Genomic DNA, 21473 nt, shown 5'->3' on the forward strand with positions numbered 1-21473 from the left:
GGGTCACATGGTTGAAATCATTCTCACGATATAGATAAGAACATTTTCCTATATCAATATTTCTCATTATAACACAAATGATCACATATCAAACCATCAAATGGTTGAAAGCAATGAAGTATGTTCCACTGTTAAGAATTACAAACCCTTAAAATATGCATTTGTACATTTTGGTTGCTGTAGGGTTGCAACTAACATTTATTTTCGTGATCGATTAATTGATAGATATATTAATACCGTAGTTATATTTCTTACAGCCAAAGGTGACGTCTTCAAATTTCTTGTTTTGTCTGATCAGCTGTCAAAAATCCAAACATATTTAGTTTATAAAAGTTTAAAATCCTCATATTTGAGAAGCTGCAACAAGTAAATGTTATCTTTCTATCAATTAATCGATTAATCATCGCACCTCTAATTTGGACAACAGTAATATTGTTGTGCAAATACACAAGAAAATGACAAACTAAATCTTGAATCTTGAACATGATAAGGTCATATTTTCACAATGTTTTTGCTGAAATTCAGTAACAACAATAAGTGAAGTATACAGCAGCTGAGTGAGGGTATAACTGACATTACTTATCACATGGAACATGTCTTGAACAGGGGTGGCACTGCATGCATTGACATGCCCACACATAATGATTATACTAAAATATGCAGTCCCTCATTTCACACATCCTCACACATGTTCTCTCATTCATGCCTTCACACTCACAGTCTCACCCTCCCACACAAACACACGATATACTTTAGAGTCCCACTTTTCTTCCTGTCTATCAGTCATCTCTTCTTCAGTCGAACAGCATGACAAGTAACATCTGGATCATCTGTATCATCGTGCAAAGCTGTCAGCTACCTGTGTAGCTCTTTATCTTGATAGACCCTGTGCTGTCAGCACACACCAGAGACACTAACAGCTACATTTTTACTCACAAATACACAAACATAAAAATCTCTCCTCTCCTCCTCTCATCTCAATCTCACACTCACCTCTCCTTCTCTCACAGCCGCTTCATCCATGCAGGATTTACACCTCCCACATGGTTTATCTGGTCTCATCCTTTCTGTTATCCCTTCTTCCTTCCCTCTCATCTTCCTTCCTTCCTTCTCCTTCTCCCCAGCAGAGTATAGGAGACCTGTCCGGCCAGTGAAACCAGCCAGTCTCCCTTCCCCGGCAGCAATGCTCACACTCAGCCAATTAGCACGCTCACATCACCTAGCCCTGCCCCCTTTCCCTTCCCTCTGCCTTCCACATACATGCTGAGTCAGTGTGGAGCAGTTAGTAGCTGGTATGGGAGGTGCTGCGAGGGAGCTAACGTGCAAGACGGGGGGGGGGGGGGGGGCAACAAGCGCTCGTACAATCTGTACCCCTCTCCAAGTGGGATACAGTTCAAAATTAAAGTGGCAGATGTGAGTGGATGGAAACTGGACATGTGGTCTGATCTGCAGGGTGGCAACATCTCAAGCATGTGTGAAACCCCTCCTCTCACCCCCCCCTTCAATGAAATGATGAGGGGATAAAGAACTCCAGTTGATTACTACAGAACAAACAGTCATCAAAAATATTATTTAAAAAAATACCTCATCTTGCTCTGTTCATTTATATCTGTGTATAACTGTATTTGTTTTTACAGTATGTATTACATTTTTATTAAGTTATGACTTCTTTTTGTCTCTCTCTCTTTTTTTAAGTTACAGATCCACATATTGGGTGGTGCAACATTCACTAATTGGAAAAATATATACATATATATTCATGCTTTAATTATGCAATTGCTCATTTAATGAAATTATGATTTGATAATATTAAACAGCATGAATAAAGAGTAGTGATAATAAATACCCCTTACAAAAAAGCACATGTAGGACACTATTTCAACTGATATTTTTATATATTTATATTTTTATTTTTATAATAACGCAGATAATATTGGAGGGATAACGCAGATAATATTATATAGGGATATATGTTTTCTAGTCATATCACATGTGTAATACAAGACATCACACATGAAAAAAATCAGATGAACTGTCTAGATAAAGATAAGATATGACTAAAATGTACACCAAACCTAGTTATTTTTTTATTTTATTAGATTTAACTCTTCTCTTGTCTGCCCTTCCCCCTGAGATTATCCTGAAATGTAGACCAACAATTAATATAGAAAATAACTGCTCGCATGATAGAAAATTAGAAGAAACAAAAGGCCCCTCTGTTTAAAACAAACTGTATTAAATATCTATTAAAAAGTCATATTGTTTGTTGATGCTATTTTTTCACGTCTTTCTTTCACAGTTCAGTCCACACAAAGTACTTAAAGGGACCCTGTGGAGTTTTCTTGTAAACTAACAAATTTTATGTTTATATTGAGTTTTACTCACCAAAACACATTCTGTTTATCTTTGTGGTCTAGCAACCGTGCAGAACCCATTTCCTTCCTCATGAAAAATTTGCAAAGCCGATTGTTTGAATATTTTAAATCCTACATTGCTTACATCTATGTTGACTATAGTCTAGTGTTGACTGGCCTGCGCAGCCCCATCCAACACATTAGAGATAAACTGGAACACCGACTGCGAGCCAGACGTTATTGTCCAACATTAGTGTTAATGTTCTGGTGGCTGAATGAGAGCAGCCAGGTTCGAAAAACTAGCAAAAAGTCTTCCCAGAGGAGTGAAAGAAGCAGATTAATTTCCCATGGCTTTGGAATAACATGTTCATCCATCACATATGGGTGGAAAGTCCACATACTTTTGACCAGGAATGTCTATATTTGGAGACAGATGCTGTATGTACTGTACATATACAGTAACGTCAGTGTTTGTTTTGCTCCATGTTTTAAATAATTCATTAGAGCATATAGAACAACATCATAATAGTTCCCTTTAATGCTCCTGAGAAGATGTATTAGATGATTATTCTATATGACGAATGTTCAATAAAAACGTTTCTTTCATTTAAATGAATGTCACGTGTGAAATCCAGCTTTGATGTACCAAAAAATGTCTGATAAGCTTTGAAAACATCAGAGAGAAAGTAGCAGGTAAAAACTGGCTCTCACTCCACTGAAATATTCAAGAGAAGCATGGAAGCATCGAATGAACAAAAAACACTTTTCCACTCTTGTTTTCTCTCCATTTTTTTCTTCACGCGAACATTTTGACATCCACATTCAGGGAATCAAACAGCTATAGGGATTGTTTCAAGAACATTACACCTGACCCCTGAATTATTTACACACAGTGTCATGTTTATGACCAAATCAAAGGAAAAGTTATGGTTAAAGCTGCGCTAGGCAAGATTTTAACGACACAGGTTTAGAGCCGCTCCTGTGTTATTGTTCTAAATCACAAAATGAGGCTTCATAAAAGACCAAAACTGGTTTGAGTGCCCTATCCCGACTAAATGAGAGTCTACAGAGAGTAAAATACAAAAAGTTTCCCCAGACATGTATTCTTTTGTCACCACCTCAACTCCATACAAAGAAAAATAAATTTCAGTCTGAGGAGTGCACATCATGGTATGTGCTGTAATATCTGGCTGGTAAGCTTCAATGATTGGTTAAATGTGACACCAAACTAGGTGTTAAACATGTATTTTCTCCACTATTTTGTCATTTATCACGGCCAAAACAATTTCCTGTCATTGTCAGGTACAAGATGTCTTGACGGCAGATATTGACTGTTCGCTGAGCCTTGCAACTGTTGCTGCCACCTTGTCAAGCTTTCCGTTCTTGCACAGTTTACAACAATAACGGTGGCAGATTTACAACTCAGAATTCTTGGTAATAACTGAAACATGTGTCATTGATTTCAGACAGAGTAGAAATATGAGAAGTCACGTTTTGTCTGTGAGTTTTGGCAGACAGCTAAAAATACTACAATACCCATGAGAATCCGCCACCGTTGCTGTAGAGGAGAAGCCATGGGCGCGAATCAGATCGTAGCTAATGTATTCAAAACGCTTCATCGCTGAAGTTGTACAAAAAACACAACGCCATAGTTGTTGAATTCACTCAAAAATGACCCAGAAATTAAAAATAACTGATTCACTCTGTATATTGTAAAATCATTTTTCTCAACACCGTAATCTTTAGCTTCTGTCTGCTGTTATCGGTGCATGTGACTGAATTTTAAGTTAAAGTAAGTTGAATTTTAAGCTTAAGTGATTGGCTGATTCTTGCTGACATGCACATTGGGAGTCGTAGTTAACTTCTACCCTGAAATATTTGCAGTCTTCACAATTCTTATACCATTGACTTTTTACTGAAGAACCAGATATTTTCTAACGTATGTTGTTCATCTTTTGTACTGATGATTTAACTGGGAGAGTTTCATGCTGATCCAAGCCCTAGAAGTGATAAAACTGTGAGTCACATAACGTTGTCTATGGGAAAAATGAATGCGATTTTGAGATGGAACGGGACTTCATAGCTCTATGATAACTGTTGCTAGCAGATTTTATCAGCTGCAGCTAGCTAGCTAATTAAACTAATGCTAGCTCCATGAGTAGGTTAAAAATGCTGTTTCCAGATCACTTTAAAAAATGTTTCTAGCTGACTTGTTTTAAAACAAAAGCCCTGTAAAAGTGTCTTAAATATATGTCTTAATAAAATATTGTGTTAGTGACAGTGGCCTGGTGGCGTAGAGCTAGTTAGCATAAGTATGATACGAACCCAACCCTGTTAGGCTGATTAGCTTTCATACTTGTTTGTATTTTCAAACTGTATGTTTTCACTTTTATGAAAAGGCTTTTAGGATAATAACTAACCAATGTGTTTGGCAAAGTAAATGAGGTAATGTTGCTGTGGTTCCTGGAGTATAAACTTCCCAAAATCCAATAAAAAGCAAGACAGAGCTGCTAATGTTCACCTCTTATAGCATCCAGGACTGGAACACAGTGATGTCTTTGTTGTGAACAGGACTTTTTGTAATCTAACCCCCACAAAATAATGTAGTTAATTAGTATGCTTCTATTACTTGGAAGTAACGCTGCATTGCTGGGTAGCTAGTTAGCATGACTACAGTGTACAGCTGATAAACACAATGTTTGATCCATTGCTTACAATCTTGCCCTACCCCCACCAAAATCTATGTGTGATTTGCTTTTTTATCTAATTCTACTACTTTTGGTGCCATGTGCAGGTCACCCATTTGTAAAAGAGAGTAAATGACTTTCATATGACCACCTTCTTTAAATATAGATTCACTGAATGAATGAGTATTACATAACCATCAGCTGCAGCGTGAATGTAGAGTGTAGGTCAAAGGTAAAAGAGGAGACAGAAAGGAGCCCCAGACACAAACTGCCTGCACGCAGACAGATGGACATAATTGGAGGTAAAAGGTCAAACAGACTCACAAACATAAACAGATAGGGACTCAGATAAAGACAGGCTCACACAAACATTCACATGCACAGATTTATACATAAACATACAGACATAGCCACAGACTGTCGCACATTTAGGACAATACGCACACAGTAGAGGATAAGTTTGGTGATGTGTAGTTTTCTTATGGTCAACAAATCACAGTTGGATATAGTTTATTTGTCTATAAAGCTGCATTGTTGACTCATTGACTCATGCTGGAAATACTCACTAGAGCACCAAATGTGTATTAATCCGCCACTGAAAATAGTCCTCAACAAATGCACTATTTACTCCTGTTTGTGTAATGTTTGCTAAAAGCTACAGTGCCCAGCTGTTTAAGGAAATTATCAGGCCTTTTTTTTTTTATAAATAAAACTATAATATATGTGACCTGTTTCTTACATGTTCATTAGGCACCAATTTGCTTTGGGCTGAGTACAGGCAGGGTAAACATCCCAACTTTAACCCAACTGTAACCATAAAAGAGATTATTTTGGGATTGAACCCTGGTAAGAATCTAAAGTTATTTGCCTAATTATCCTCTCTCTGTATTTCTGTATTGCAGGGTTACTTTAGCATTCAGCCTACATTTGACCTGGATATGAGATGTTTTGTTTGTTTGGCTAGCACAAATTATAATTCATCTAAGTGGTCTAAATTGAACATTGGAGGCTTTTGTTGCAGTTTTGAGGTTTGTTTTGGATTCTGTTGTAAAGTCAGAAAAGATGGAGTACTTGTAAATGTCTACAATGACAGTGAAAGCACACTGTTATGCTAACCTATTGATACAATACCCACATATAGGACATTAACACCCAGGGCGTAAAACACCAGAATTTCCCTTTAATACAAACACACGCTGTGAACTGAATAATCTGTGAGTTGAGAGTAGATAACAGACACAAACACAAATACTCACAAATACACCCACACACTAATCCTCCTATTGGTTGGTATTTCTGCACTCTCTCTCTCTCTCTGATCTACCTTTCGGTCAGTCTGTCGGTCTACTGGCCTGTTTATCTGTCTATCTATCAGTCTCTGTGATGTCTAATGTCAGGGTGACTGGCCATGAGATACCAGACCCCTCTTAGATTTACAACCTGTGACAAACTCTGGCCTTCACAACTATAACTTTCCCCTTCTCCTCTCATCCAAACCGGCCTTCGGAGACTCCAAAGAGAAACAACATAAACACGACAGACCCTCAAATCAAAGTTCAAATGAGTTGAAAAGTTTTGAAACAGGCTCAGAGTTTGAAGTGATAAAGACACTTTATCACATTTTCTAGATAGATAAAAAAAAAATAGATTAAATGGCCAAAAGTTTGCAGACAGCCAAACATTACACCCATATAGTATGTGATTGTTGAATTTGTCATTCCAAAACATTAATCTGCTGCTATAACAGCCTCCACTCTTGTGGTTTCAGGCTTTACACCAGATGTTGGAACCTGGCTGCAGTGGACCAACACTGATGTTGGGTGATAAGGTTCAGTCAGTGTTCCAGTTCAACCCAGATGTGTTGGATGGGGCTGAGGTCAGTTCCTCCACACCAAACTGGCTTTGTGCACAGGGTTGGAAGTTGGAAGCACACTCAGTTGGTCAATCAACAGAAAAATGAACTACTTTGATAACTCATTCATTGTTGAATACGGAAATAAAATACTGGATATGCAATGTTTACAAATTCTTACTTCCTCCATCTTATAATGTTTATCAGAGATCAGGAGTGCCATGTCAGCGTGTGAAGATGGCGTCTTGAAAGCGGTAGCAACTGATTTAGGATGAAAATGTCAGATCAAGGAGTATCTGTTATTATTATCAGCACCTATATTAATGACATCTGAGTCACGGCCAAATGGCAGGTTGATTAAATCCTGGTCACAGTATGACGGGATGTTTCATGAGAAGTCCCTTTCAAGTATTTTCATTTTGTTAGATTTAAGGAAGGAAAGGAAAGCGGGGTGCAGAGAAGGAATAAGAACCAACACATGATAGATTTGAACCCACGTCCTTAAGAGCCACCTGAAGGCTTTTTGTGCTTGATCTAAATAGTTGAGCTGTCCATGCAAGGAGAAAACAGGAATTAACAAGTGAGAATGAGCTCCACCCGTGATAAACCTTGTGATAAATTATCTCGTTATCTCAGAAATTGGCCTTCTGTTTTCTTGAGATAAATTAACTCATGATCTCCAGTTAACTGCTTTTAAAAAATAACGCACAGCTGCTCTCGGCTTCCGTAGTTTAAAGCTGGAGCGCATAATGTTTACGTCCGTTACACTAATTAAGCCTATCACAGCCTGGTAAATCTCTCTGTATTTCAAAGTATACCAGAGTTTTTTAAATCTGGTGTCTGTGGCGCCGTTCCAACGCTGGCGCACTGGTAGTGATTTACCCAATCACTTACATACTGCACACGCTCTAAGATCCCCAGCACCCAAAGAGCATGCAAACCAGATCCTTCTGACGGCCGAGCTGGCTAACTTCTGGTTTGGCCCTCCACTAACTTGAATGGGGATAAAATGTTTCAATCGTGCAGCTTTTCTAGACTTTCCAAATGTTCTTGTAATTACTCTCACTGCCAGAAGGTGGAGACAAAAGTTCCACCAAAGGTTCCCCAGTCCCAGCTTCCCAATTGTGCTGCTTTTTATTCCAATGAATGAAAATGGATTCGATATGGATACCAAGTTTATTTTAAATCAGTTAGAGCCAATGGAAAAATTCTTACAATACAGTTAACTGCCTAAGGCTTAAAATCGGTGCTGCAATTAACAGTGATTTTCATAATCAATTAATCTTCCGATAATTTTCTCGATTAATCAGTTAATAATTTTGTCTATAAAATGTGAAAAAAATGTGAAAAAATGGTATTCCCAAATTCTCAGTCCAAAACCTAAAAGTTTTTTAATTTACTGTCACAAGTGGAAAAGAAAATCAGCAAATCCTCTGAAATCTGAGAACCTGAAACTACAGAATATTTTGACTTTTTGCTTGAAAAATGATAGAAATGATTATCAAATCGATTATCAAAATAGCCGATTAATTTTTAATTGACCAGGTGTAAATTCAGTAGTCTTTGTCTTTTGTGACAGTAAACAAAATATTTTTAAGATTTGGACAGTTTCTCAGACAAAACAACCAATTTAATCAACTTGAGCTTTAAGATATTGTGATGGGCATCTTTCACTATTTCTGACTAAATGCAATGATTAGTTGATTAATCAATTAGTTGCCAACTATTTTAATAATTGATACATCATTTTGAGTCAATTTTTAAGAAAAAAATGTCCAAATTCTCTAAGTCTTATCGAATGTGAATATTTTCTTCTGTCTTTAGTCCTCTATGATAGTAAACTGACAAAACAAGACATTTGAAGGCCTCTTCTTGGGGTTTAGGAAACAGTGATTGACATTTTTTATTTTCTGACATTTTACAGACCAAACAACAAAATAATTGGCAATTAATCAATAATTAATAATAATCATTAGTTGCAGCCCTAAGGCAAACTATTGTCTAAAACTGTCATTGTGTGTTGAAGCAGGTAAAACAGCCCCAGATTTCTATCGTTTGACCTTTACTCGACCCTTGAAGCAGGCAGCTCATGTATCTAAATACACTCATAAACTCAAACATGGAGCACAGGATCACGTCTGGCTCTGAGTAACAATATCAGCAAATCCAGTCCTCTAAGAAGGCAGAAAACGGATCAGAAAAACTAAAGCAGCTTATTTTTTACTCATAATACCTTGAAGAGTTTGGAGATGTTTGGCAATGACGAGACGGGATTCATCATCGTTTCCTCTGAGAAAATTCCAAATATGTTCCTCAAAGTGTGTGTCAGGCTCAACGGATCACTAAAGCCAACAGTTTTCTCACAGTTTGTCCTCAAGCGTGTGGACGTGAGTGAGGTGAAACAGGTGAAAGTGACAGGCAGTTACCGGCGCCAAACCATCTCTGCAGACTGCACCAAACACCACGGAGCCAGCTCTCTTACCTTACAGCAGCGTCAGCACTCCTCAGGCAGATGCGGACGAGAGCTCTCAGCAGCCTTTATGAAAAACAACAACTCCCTCATCTTGACCGCTGTTCTATTTCAGACAAATAACGTTAAGGACAATCAAATTAACAGATTATGTTGATTGCGTCCACTGACCGAAGCCAATCTTTTGCGGGTGAACTTGAGAGTCCTACAGAGACAAACAATGGCACTCATTGATTGATGGGGTTTTAAAAATAAACTCCTGTGTGTGACAAGTGGAAGATCAAGATTAGATCTTTTCTTTTTCTCTCTGGTTTTCTCTATCTGTCTTTCACTGAAAAACTGTTTTTCGCCATTTATGTATAGTCAAGAACATACGGTATGTCTTAATAAGAGGTGAAATGACCAGCAGATTGACAAACAATTCATCAACACCTATTTTGATAACTAATATGTCAATCACTAAGAAACTTTTTGCTGGTTTCAGCTTCTAAAATGTGAGGATTTTCTGCTATTTTCTGCTTCATGTCATTGTGAACTGAATGTCTTTGGGTTTCAGACTGTTGGTCCGACAAAACAAGACATTTGAAGACGTCACCATGGGAAATTTTATGAAATTGTTGGATGCAGCCCTAATTTAACTTACTAATTATTAGAAGTTCGATCTGAGTCTTGTCCTAATAATTGTGGCCATTCTGACTATGTATCATGCTAACTTTTCACTCTCCACCTCCATTGTAAAGACTCTAGAAATAAGACTCCAACAAGACAGTGTGTATTGGGGCGAGCAGAGCGAGCCTCCTAAAGCCTTCTCACAAAACAGTTTTACATGAATCATTTTAAGGCTGCAAATGACAATTATTTTCATGATCAATTAATCTGTTGATTATTTTCTCAATATATCGATAATTTGTGGTCTATAAAATGTCAGAAAATGGTGAAAAACACTCATCACAAACGTCCTCAAATGTCTTCTTTTTGAAATACAGTATCTCAACAACTATTGGATTGGATTGCCATTCAGTTTGGTTCATTCATGTCCCCCTGAGGATGAACTGTATTAGCTTTGGTGGGCCTTTTCTTTTTCATCTACTAAATACCTGCAAAACTAATGACATTCACATCAGTACTGAATTTAGTGGTAAGTACTGTAGAAAATGTTAGAACCTGTTAAACTAAACATCTAAACTAACATTTAGCTCAAAGCACTGCTGTGCCTAAGTATAGCCTTAAAGCGCTGCTAGCATGGCTGTTGACTCATGTTGTAATATCTCATGTTTTATATGAAACAATACATAATAAATGCTTATTACAGATCAATACTTGTTTTGCCTGAGTTTATGTTTCCTGAATCTTACAATGAAGGTGTGGGGTGCAAAGTTAACATGACTTATAGTCAGAATGGCCACGATTATGAGAATAATAGAAATAACTGAATTTTCCTTTAAAGCGGTGTTTATTTGGACCCAAATCAAGACAGTCAAAATGTTTAGAGGTGCATTAAAGAGCTTGTGATTTATGCAACTCTACTCCTCAGTTACATCCCTTGGAAGCAGATAAAGTGTGATATCACTTGCTAGTGGACACTTTATCACGGCATTGTGGGCTATCAAGCATGGGGGAAAAAATCAATTACTGGCATTGAGATGTTACCAAACAGCCAAAAATGATGCCTGAATCACCTTTCTCATATTGCACCGTTTCTGAGTGACCAGCATGACAAAACGGAAAGGCATTTCTTTCAGCATGTAACAAGGAGAAAGCGCCTCTACAACAGATTTGTGTTTCATTAATCACACAGGATCCAGGCCACTGCAAAGCGCTCCATCTGCACCGCAGCCAACATACAGAAAAAGCCTCACAGATTGGAGCGGCTAGCAGCAGACGACCACTCATTAATGGGGAAACACAGCAGGATTGTAAAATGCTAATGCTCACCATGATCACACAAGCTCCCTCCTATCCAAATGCTAAAAGGCCCTTTTCATTGCCAGCACTCTCACCTCCTAAATACTCCCACTACCACACCTCCGAAACGTATTCTTGGCTTTCAGCGCTGGATATTATGAGCAGAAAATACAACATATAGCTTTTCATTGCAGCTACACTTTAAAATTGGACCTGCAAAATCTGATAGTTCCTTGGAACAACAAAAAAAACAGATGAACAAAAGAAAGATACAGTAACCATGGGCTATAGTGAGATGGAGCAAAGAGTGGGAGAGTGTAGGAAGAAATACAAACAGGCGTAGGATGGAGAAAAAAACTGTAATTCAAGACCACTCTGGTCACTAATGCAGTTTTCTCAGCAACATTAACAATACAAGAATAGAAACACATCTCAGTCTCCCAGTAAGACCTGATGGAAACCCAAACACTGTTAGCGCTAACCACTCAAGCTATCAAGGCATCTGTGTCTCCTTTTATCCTCTAACTAAAGGATAAGGCTGCTGATATCCAATATTTAGTCAATAAATTCCATGAAAATACCAAATCCAACAATGAATTTATCCTCTTTACAACTGTGTTAATCCAAAGACCTCTGTTGTTGTCCAAAAACTATTAAAAAAACACATCAATGAGCTACACTGCTGCGCTGTTACATGCTCCATCATTACCATGAAAGCAGGAACTGTAGATTATTGTTGTCAATCCGACATACAGACATCTCGCCCGTTTGTAGACCTTAATCACTGCCCACTCTTATTTTTTCAGCAAATATGTCTGCTTCCCAGTTGGAAAAACAACTGAACAATTGGAGCTTTGTAGGCAGGATTAAGAAAGGAGACGTCGTCTTCTTGTGCCCGAGTCAAGAAAATAACGTTGGTTAAATTGTCCACAAAAATGACGACAAGCGTGGATAAGATAAGGTTGTTGTGGCTGTACATGTTGTTTTAATTTGACTAAAAGAGACAACAACACTTAAATCATTATATTTCCTAGAGTTGCAATGATTGGTCAATCCACAAGAAAATTTATCGCCAACTATTTTGATAATCGATCAATCGTTTTTGGTCATTTTTTGGCCAAATTCTCTGATTCCAACTTCTTAAATGTGAATATTTTCTGATTTCTTTTGTCTTCTGTGATTGTAAACTGAAAATCTTTGAGTTTTGGACAGTTGGTCGGGACAGAAGAAGAAATTTGAGGATGTAACCTTGGACTTCAAGAAACAGTGACTGACACTTTTCATCATTTTCTGACATTTTATAGACAAAACAACTAATATAACTTTTGTGTCAGCCCAGTCGCCAGAATGAAACCACGGATACGTTGAGTCTCTACGTTTCAACACGTTTAATACGTAGCATGTCAACATTTTTATAATATGTAGCACAGGGAAAGTGACATAACTCAGATGACATCTATATGAGCTGACTTTCATGTTAGGAGGAGGGTTGGGTGGTTGGCTAGAGGGTTAATTGCACGGCACAAAGTTGCAAAACCATCAAAGCAGCAGAGATCACTGTTCACTTCCCGTTTCAACCGACAAAACCGGGTATTTTAACCCAAACCATGATATTTCCTTAATCTTAACCAAGTGGTTTTGGTGCCTAAATCTAACCAGACCTCAAAAAACACAATTATTCAACTGATAACAGCCATTTAATTTTAATTTTAAATGACATGCGAAAAAGCAATTGAAACATGGTTTGCAGAAACGTACAATGCCAACGTTTTATTCTGGCGACTGGGTTGTTTGTGTTGACTCAAAATGACATCGGTAGGACGAATACGTCACCTCCCCCTCACACTTCTTCCTAACATACAGCGAGTGAGCGAACTATAGCGCATGCAGTGCGAAAAATTGTCCAGATATACTACGAGCGATGTTGCAGCGCTGAATGTGAGTGTGTGTGGAGTAGGGATGTACAGAAAGTCCAGTATTTGTATTTGTATCTGTATTTGTTAGGCAGCAAAATTATTTGTATTTGTATTCGAATAAAAGTGGAAAGAGGCTTAAAAATCCTGTTTTTGTTTTTATTATGTTTTTAATTTTAGAGAATTAAAGTGTTACAATAAGTGTTCATAAACAAACTACCTTATGAAGAAGGTCCCCACACCGAGTCTCGAACCGGAGTCTCCCAGATCATAGACGACTGCGCTGACTACTAAGCTAAAACTTTACTCATCGCCTCATTGCAGACAGACCTCTAACTAACAAATATTTTTTAAAATATTTTTTAAAATATTTGTATGAAACAAATATTCGTAAAAAAAAACAACAATTATTTGTGCTTTGCCAAATAATGTATTTGTATTCGGGCACACCACTAGTGTGGAGGACTGCTGCTCGCCGACAGAGCGCCGGAGAGCTCTGGAGGAATAAGACCTGGAGCCACACTGGATTCTGCTCTGAATCCAGTGTGGCGGGAAGAGAGCTCAGAGTTTGTTTTTTTTAAATTTTGGGATTAAAAAGTGGATTTATTTTAACTCTTACTTCCTCTTCATCCATGTTGACTGCTAACTGGAGGGGAAACAGAAACATCAAGGACGTCGGTGTTGATTTTGACCGATGAAAATAGGGTTAGTTGTGTGAAACTTCGCAAAAATAGAGCCAAGGCAAACGGTTTTTCGAACAAGCCACACATCGCTCAACTTGTTCGCTGACACACGGAGCAGGTTAAGACATCTTCATCGGGAAACACTGAAATAATCTGATGTTTGCTCACTCACTCATTTGCATCCAGTTAGGAATCCATGTCATAAACGGAAATTGCGTTCATGAACATGATGTCAGACTGAATAAAACTGAAACAAAATGGCGATACATTCTGATACTTAGGCTAATACATTAGCGGTGGGCAGATCAATACCTTAAGAATTGATGCTACTGATACAGTCCTGTTTTGAGTATTTTTATATAAAGACATGCTAGCTAAGTAAAGCTTGAGCTGGCTGGCTGTAGCTTCATATTTAACGGACAGATATGACAAAGGTATTGATCGTTGAATCTAACTCTCAAACAAAGAAATACTATGTCCCAAAACATTGAATTATTCCTTTATAGTAACACAAAGTTCTGTATCTGCAGTGTAACAAACACCAACATTCAGACTTCTGGAGCAGCCGATCCCACAGAGAGACGCTCTGACAAGCAGCCCTGCACACGGTGATGAAGTAGATGTGTGTTTCTGTGTGTTTTATTTCTCTCTCTGCTCAGGCAAGGTGGGAAGAATAGAGCCTTTTTCTACCCCCCACCCTCCCCCCATCCATCCATCCATTCACCCCGACCCAGAGTCTAGACTGAGCCCCTGATGGGGGAATTCATAAACTGCAACAAATGAAGACAAAATGCTTCCAGCTGCCCTTGGCAGAGGTAAATGGATCTGCTCTCAGGCTTATATATATATATATATATACACACTTATATAGGGGGCATTTGACAGGGTCTTCAACTGTCTCTGCAGCTCTGTCCCCGCTGAGCTGCAGAGAGGAGACTTTTTCTGCAGTGTAATTTATCAGCAGCAGCATACATTAGCATACAGCCAAATTTGACCCTGTCTAATGTTCAACTGTATCTCGAGGGAACACAAATGGATCTGCAACTTACATATTTTGATTATTTGCCTATAAAATGTCAACTAAATGTGAAAAATGTTTTGTTATGACTGAGCAAAAGCCCAAAACCTATAAATGTTCAGTTTACTATAATAGAACAGTAAGACAACTCGAAAATTTTAACATCTGAAAAGCTTTTTTGCTTCAAAAAACATCAAATCACTCAAACATCATAAATCCGCTATCACAATAGTCGTAGATATTCAGCTCAAGAAGAAGTCTATGAATGGATAGAAAAGTTTGTTTTTGGTTGACTGCTTTGGACTCAACGATTAGTTGATCAACAGAAAAATAATCACCAGCTATTTTAATAATTTGATAATACTTTGAATATTCAATTAATTGTTTTAAGCCATTTTTAAGAAAAATGAAGCTGCTTCCAGCCTCTAAAATGTGAATATTTTCTGTTTTCTTTAGTCCTCTATGACAGTAAACTGAATATCTTTGGGCTATGGAGTGACGGATGGGACAAAAGAAGACATTTGAGGACGTAACATTCAGCTCTGAGAAACAGTGATCGACATTTTTCATCAATTTTGGCCATTTTATGGACCAAATGACTCATTGATCAATAGAGAAAATGATCGACAGATTATTAAAATAATCTTTAGTTGCAGCTCTAGACTGATAAAACAGATACAATTATGAAATTAAAAAAAACAGCTGCAGTGAGACATCGCTATTTTCTGCTTTAACTCAACATGAAATATCATTATTTTAAACATTTGCCGTTTTGAGGACACATTTGACACAACATATGGCTAAAAAAAAACAACAACACAGCAGCTGCATTCACCTGTTTGTCTTTGTGCTCAGGTGCAGACAAACTTCTGAAATCTCGTCACGTCCACACTCACCTTATAGATAAAACACTCCGGTGCCAACTTTTCCTGTCAAGGGCAAAACTTCAACTACGCTGGCTGTGAATGACACGCACGGATGCGACAATGGCAGCGGTGTTTGTGAGGTGTATGACCTTTCTCTCTCTCTCTCTCTCTCTCTGCATCCTACAGGTCCGGGGGGGATGTGTCAGTGATGCAGTGCACTCACTGTACGTGGCTCAAGTTATTCTGCACTTGCTGCATGCATCCGAGGCAGCTGCACTGAAACGGCGCTATGTATGAAGTAAAAGCTGCAAACGCGCCAGTCGCTGCTGCACTACAACACGCAGCCGACAGATGCAGTCTACTCACCAGAAAATGTGATGTTGTCTGTGGAGCAGGAGCAGCGATCGTCTACCCGGTGCCAGATATGATGAGATGCTGCAGGCAACAACTGGTAGAGCCACTGCAGTCCACATTTATCCGCTTCCTTCAGCTCCTGCTATGCGTGTGTGTGTGTGTGTGAGAGAGAGAGTGTGTGTGTGTCTGTTTCACGTCAGGTGAGAACAGACGTGGTGCTGTGAAATGGACAGCTCCTCGTCTCGTCGGGGGTTTTTACTGCCCTCCTCAGCTCACAGACATCTCAACTATTCCCCTCTCTCTGTCCTCGTCTCTCCCATGCAGCCTCCTCTCCTCCTCTCCTCTCCTCTCCTCCTCTCCCTCCCCACCGGGTTGGGCATGCCCAGTCTCTCCCTCCTCTTCAGCAGCAGTTTATCACTTGCAGGTACGAGTTATAGAAAGGTCACTCAGAGTTGGATTATCAAACAAGACAAGGCGAGGACAGTGTAACAAGCCTTCAACTGCAAGGCTGTTCAAAGTGCTTTATATAAGATATAAAAAGGCAGTAAGACAGGAAATGCAAAGAAATAATATAACAGAGATATATAAATAGGATTCAAGAAAGCTGAAGATAAAAAATGTGCAAGAATTGAATAAACAGAATAATGTGCAATGGAATATATGAGAACATATGATTAAAATAGCCCCAAATTCAATTTAATAAATGCAGTGGCAAACAGAAAAGATTTAAGTCTCTATTCAAAAAAAATAAAAAAAGAGTTGGAGCAAACCCGACCAACACATGATCAGCTTATAAAATATTATGTTGTTTTATATTAAACTACCCAAGAGTGTATTTTAAAAGCAGACTGAAAACTTTCCTGTGCTTGATTAGTTTTCTTTAATTGTGATCAAAGTTGCTCTAAATGTGTATGTTTTGCATGTGTATATGTATATATATGTTTTTATGTGAAGCACATTGAATCTCCTCTTGATGGAAATGTGCTACTTTGCTTTAAAGTTAGTTAAAGTTTGCTTCCTGTCTACGTGCTACAACATTAAAATGCTGCTCACATGTTAATGCATCAGTAATCATAATCCAGTAATAAGATACTGATGACTTTTTGATTGTAGCTGAGTGTTTTTACATTGTACTATTGCCACATTCAGCATCCCAGTTCATGCACCTCCTAACTGGACTCCTAGTGGTCACAAGTTCACCTGCATGCACATATTTCCACATATGTACTGTGTGATAAAGTGAAGGGGAACATATCTGATCATATCATATTTTTCTCTGTAGATCACAAACTGAACTTTAAAATGTGCATTTGTCTTTCCGAACGAGTCACTTAGATCTTTTCCTGTGGCCATCTTGATCCAAAATCAGGATAAACTGGACCTGCTTATTATTTTTATGCATGTTACAGAACATGATAGGATGCATCATGTACACATGTATCATCTGCATTTATGTTTCTCATTTATTTAGGTTTTTTCTTTAATTTGGAAAAAAAATCATCTTAAAAACAATGGTGCTCTGCCCAAAATGCTCCAGAGAGAAAAGGACAAAACAAACAAAGCTGAAGCTGTTGAGATTGAAGAGGCAATTTTTCCAAGAATGAGAGAAGGTGCAATCAGTGTTCAAGTTCCTGGAGAGGCAGTAGAGAAGAAAAGGGTCCTATGCCAAATCAACAACACTCTGCAGACTGGAGACTGCCCTGGAAAGAAATCCTGACGATATTTACCTTTTCTTCTTTGGATTATATTTACCCGAGAAGGTTCTGGACATTGTTACTTTGACACAAGAAGCTGCTGTTTGCATCCATGTTTCTTTTCCGAATCTTTCCTTAAACTTTAACCAAGTAGTTTTTCAAACCTGAACCACAATGGCATTCTTTATTGTCCCAGGAGGGAGACCTCCTTAAAAAGCCTGCAATGCATACAGCAGACACACGGTCATGCATATATACATTCCAGACAGTAAAGTATTTGGACAGTTACACATTTGTTGGTCTTCAGGCTTTGTGCTTCAGTACATTCAATTTGAAATAAAATAATACATTAAAGTGTCAAGTCTCAGCTTTAATTTGAGTAGGTTTACATTAATATAGAAAGAACTGTGTGTGAGTCCTTTGAACACATAGCGCCCAAAGTTTAAGTGTTCTTCAAAGGGTCACAAGATACATCTGAGGGGTTGTAAGATGATTATTCTGGTAGGAAAGAACATTTGTATTAATTTAGACTTTTCTCTAATCTTTGATTTTATGTGAAATATTAGAGAGTTTTACCTCTTTGGGACTCAACTAGTTATTTAAATGAGCAGTTTAGAGGAGAAATCTCTTTTTGGTGGGTCTGCTGACAACTCATAATACCTGAAAAACACAATGAGGAGACACAACAACTGAGTGACGTGTGAGCCAAAAAAGTTGGAAACTACTGATTTAATCTTTAACAATGAAGTGTATTTATAAGTTTCTGATACATTATTTCATACCAAATCTATCTGAAAAGTAACTAAAGCTGTTAAATAGATATAGTGAGAGTAAAATGTACAAAATTTCCCTTTAAACTATGGTGGAGTAGAGGCATCAAATAGCATAAAATGGAACTCTTCAAGTAAGATACGAGTACCTAAATATTATCTCTGACATGCACAACATTAACGTCTAAATCTGTTCAGGTATTTCTGGCATTAATGAGATGATTTCTACATGGTAATAAATACACTCCTGTATGATTAAAACAACGCTGAGACACCTTGAGATGTGCATGAGTGTTCTCATATTGTCCTCTGGAGTCTAATATCCTCGCTGTTGTTTACTGTATGTGGGATAATGAACTTGTCCTCAAATTACTTTGATCTGCATGTTAATAAAGGCGGAGATCATTTTGAGGGTATTTTTTTCTGCTTTCATTTGTTTCCTTTTAGACCTCAGTGATGGACCTTATGCTTGTCTTAACTGTGTCGATGCAAATTTACTGTACACTGGTTTGAAACACATTTAGCTACAGATTATAGCAGCTGTGTCCATTAACACATAATGATTTCCTGCTATAATCCCTTTGGATCTTTTTCAACTCTGACTTGAGTCTTGCTGCTGCACAGACAAGAGAAAATGAATAATTTAGAGATGTCTACAATTCTGTTCAGTAGTGTTATGTACCTAGCATCTTCCACAAATGTCATGATTCAGGTTTGAAGCATTCATTTGTCTGTCTTCATCATACGTCCCCATAAAATCCCCCTAAATTCTCCATCCTTCCCCTTCTACAAGCTTCTTAAGCTGGTTTAACTTTGAAACATAAGTTCCCCTGCTGCCTTAAAAATGTGAGTTAACAGAACTTAAGTCGCACTATTAGTTCAAAGTTGTCTCGTGAGTTGTCAAAATGTAAAACTCACTCAGTCAAGTGGACTCAAGTGGAGACAGCAAGCAGGGATGTGCAGAAAGCCCAGTATTTGTATTTGTATTTGTATCTGTATTTGTTGAGGCAGTGAAATAATTTGTATTTGTATTCGAATAAAAGTGGAAAGAGGCTTAAAAATCCTGTTTTTTTTTATTATGTTTAATTAAAGTGTTACAATAAGTGTTCATAAATAAACTACCTTATGAAGGAGGTCCCCACACCGGGTCTTGAACTGGAGTCTCCCAGATCATAGACGACTGTGCTAACTACTGAGCTAAAACTTTATTCATCACCTCATTGCAGACAGACCTCTAACTAACAAATATTTTAAAAAATATTTGTATGAAACAAATATTCGTAAAAAAAACAATTATTTTTGATTTGCCGAATAATGTATTTGTATTCAGGCACACCCCTAATAGCAAGTTAGATATACTCAAGATATTAAGTTGAATCAACAACTGTTCAGTCATGTTGACAAATGTCAGTCAGATCTGCTTTCCTGATTTTTTTATTTGTCACAAAGATTTTACAGCTGTGGCTGCAGATATTAGAGCCAATTTGTATCAGACACAATATGTGAGGCTGCCTCCAGTAAACCTGTTACATTAGAGTGTGCAGGGGACTGAACTCAATACTAACCTTTACCTGATTATTATGAAAAGAAACCATCATGACTTCTCTTCACATGTATCAAAGACACACAGCAGGTTTACATCATGTATATGTATATAAGAGTCTCTGGAGATTTTAAGTTGAATTAACTTGAATTGAATAAAACTTAAATATTTAAACTTACATTAAATTATTTTTTGGCCACTTTTGGGCAGCAGAAACAAGTAGTGAACACAACACTGACATATCATCAGCTTTTAAGTTGATATATTGAACTTGTTAGCAAACAGTTGCTTATTTCCACATCCAGCAGTTACGGAGCAACATTATCATTCATTTGGAGTCGTGTTTCTGTCCACCTGGTGAATTTAAGTCCAATATTCACTCTCTTTTAGCTGTGTTTATACTCTCTATCAACTCCTGAGGGAAATATCTGGCTTTTTAGCTGCTAAATGCTCCACTATGTTCACCAGCTTGTCACTAACTGTGAATGTTTGCTGTTTGGTGCTGAGCAGGTAGTGCACAGAGGCTTTTTTTTTTTTAGAGCTTTTGCACCAAATATGATGCTATGAGAGCACTGAGAGTGAACCAGAACAGTAATGTTGCAGCCAGACAGCTAAACAATGAGCTGAAACTCACTATAAAGCTGTGTAAAGCAGAGGGGGAGCTGCACACTGTCATTTCATACATTCTTTATTATTAAAAGTATAGATTATAGCTAATTTAAGTTAATGACAAAAAATTAGTTGATTCCACTAAATTCCTATATGATGTTTTACAGTGTACAGGAAGTTATTTGCTGTTTTGTGTCCTTGTGTTCAAGTCAGTGAAGTAAACTAAAAATATTCACTTCCACCTCATGAAGCCTAAACTGCAACATCACTTCAGTTCAGTACTTTATTGTCCCACTGGGGGAAATTCAGCTTGCGGGAGAGCACAAATAAACAATGACAGTACACACATAACAGTACAACAATAAAATCAATAAAAGATGGGTTTTGTATAGAATTGGATAGAAGATAAAGTGCTATGGTGCTAAGTGCGAGCAATAAGTGCAGAACCCTGTACCTCTGACCTGAAGGGAGACGATCAAATTTCTCAAAGAGAGGATGATCTGAGCTCCTTAAAAATCTATCCTGCCTTCCTTAAGACCTGACGATAAAAGATGTCTGACAAGGAGGACTGCTGCTAGCCGATGATCTTATTGGACCACCTTAACAATGATGCCCAGTCTCAGGTTGCCATACCAGCATCCTGGTGAAAAGGTTAAAACTGACTCAATGAAAGATCACCATTAATTTACGGTCAACATCAAAGACATTACGCCTCTGTAGGAAATATAGTCTTTGCTGGCCTTTCTTATAGATCG

The 21473-nt window shown here is 37.9% G+C and overlaps 1 protein-coding gene across 1 annotated transcript in view; it reads right to left on the reverse strand.

Moving 5' to 3' along the window:
* Positions 1-1472, reverse strand: part of LOC137171587 (PH and SEC7 domain-containing protein 1-like) — a 77654-nt gene extending 76182 nt beyond the window's left edge. The window contains exon 1 of the mRNA XM_067575599.1: positions 994-1472. The gene's annotated coding sequence lies outside the window, so the exon portion shown is untranslated. The remainder of the gene's footprint in view (positions 1-993) is intronic.
* Positions 1473-21473: the final 20001 nt, after the last annotated feature.

The sequence above is a fragment of the Thunnus thynnus genome, chromosome 20 (assembly GCF_963924715.1).
Source record: "Thunnus thynnus chromosome 20, fThuThy2.1, whole genome shotgun sequence".
NCBI classification, from domain to species: Eukaryota; Metazoa; Chordata; class Actinopteri; order Scombriformes; family Scombridae; genus Thunnus; species Thunnus thynnus.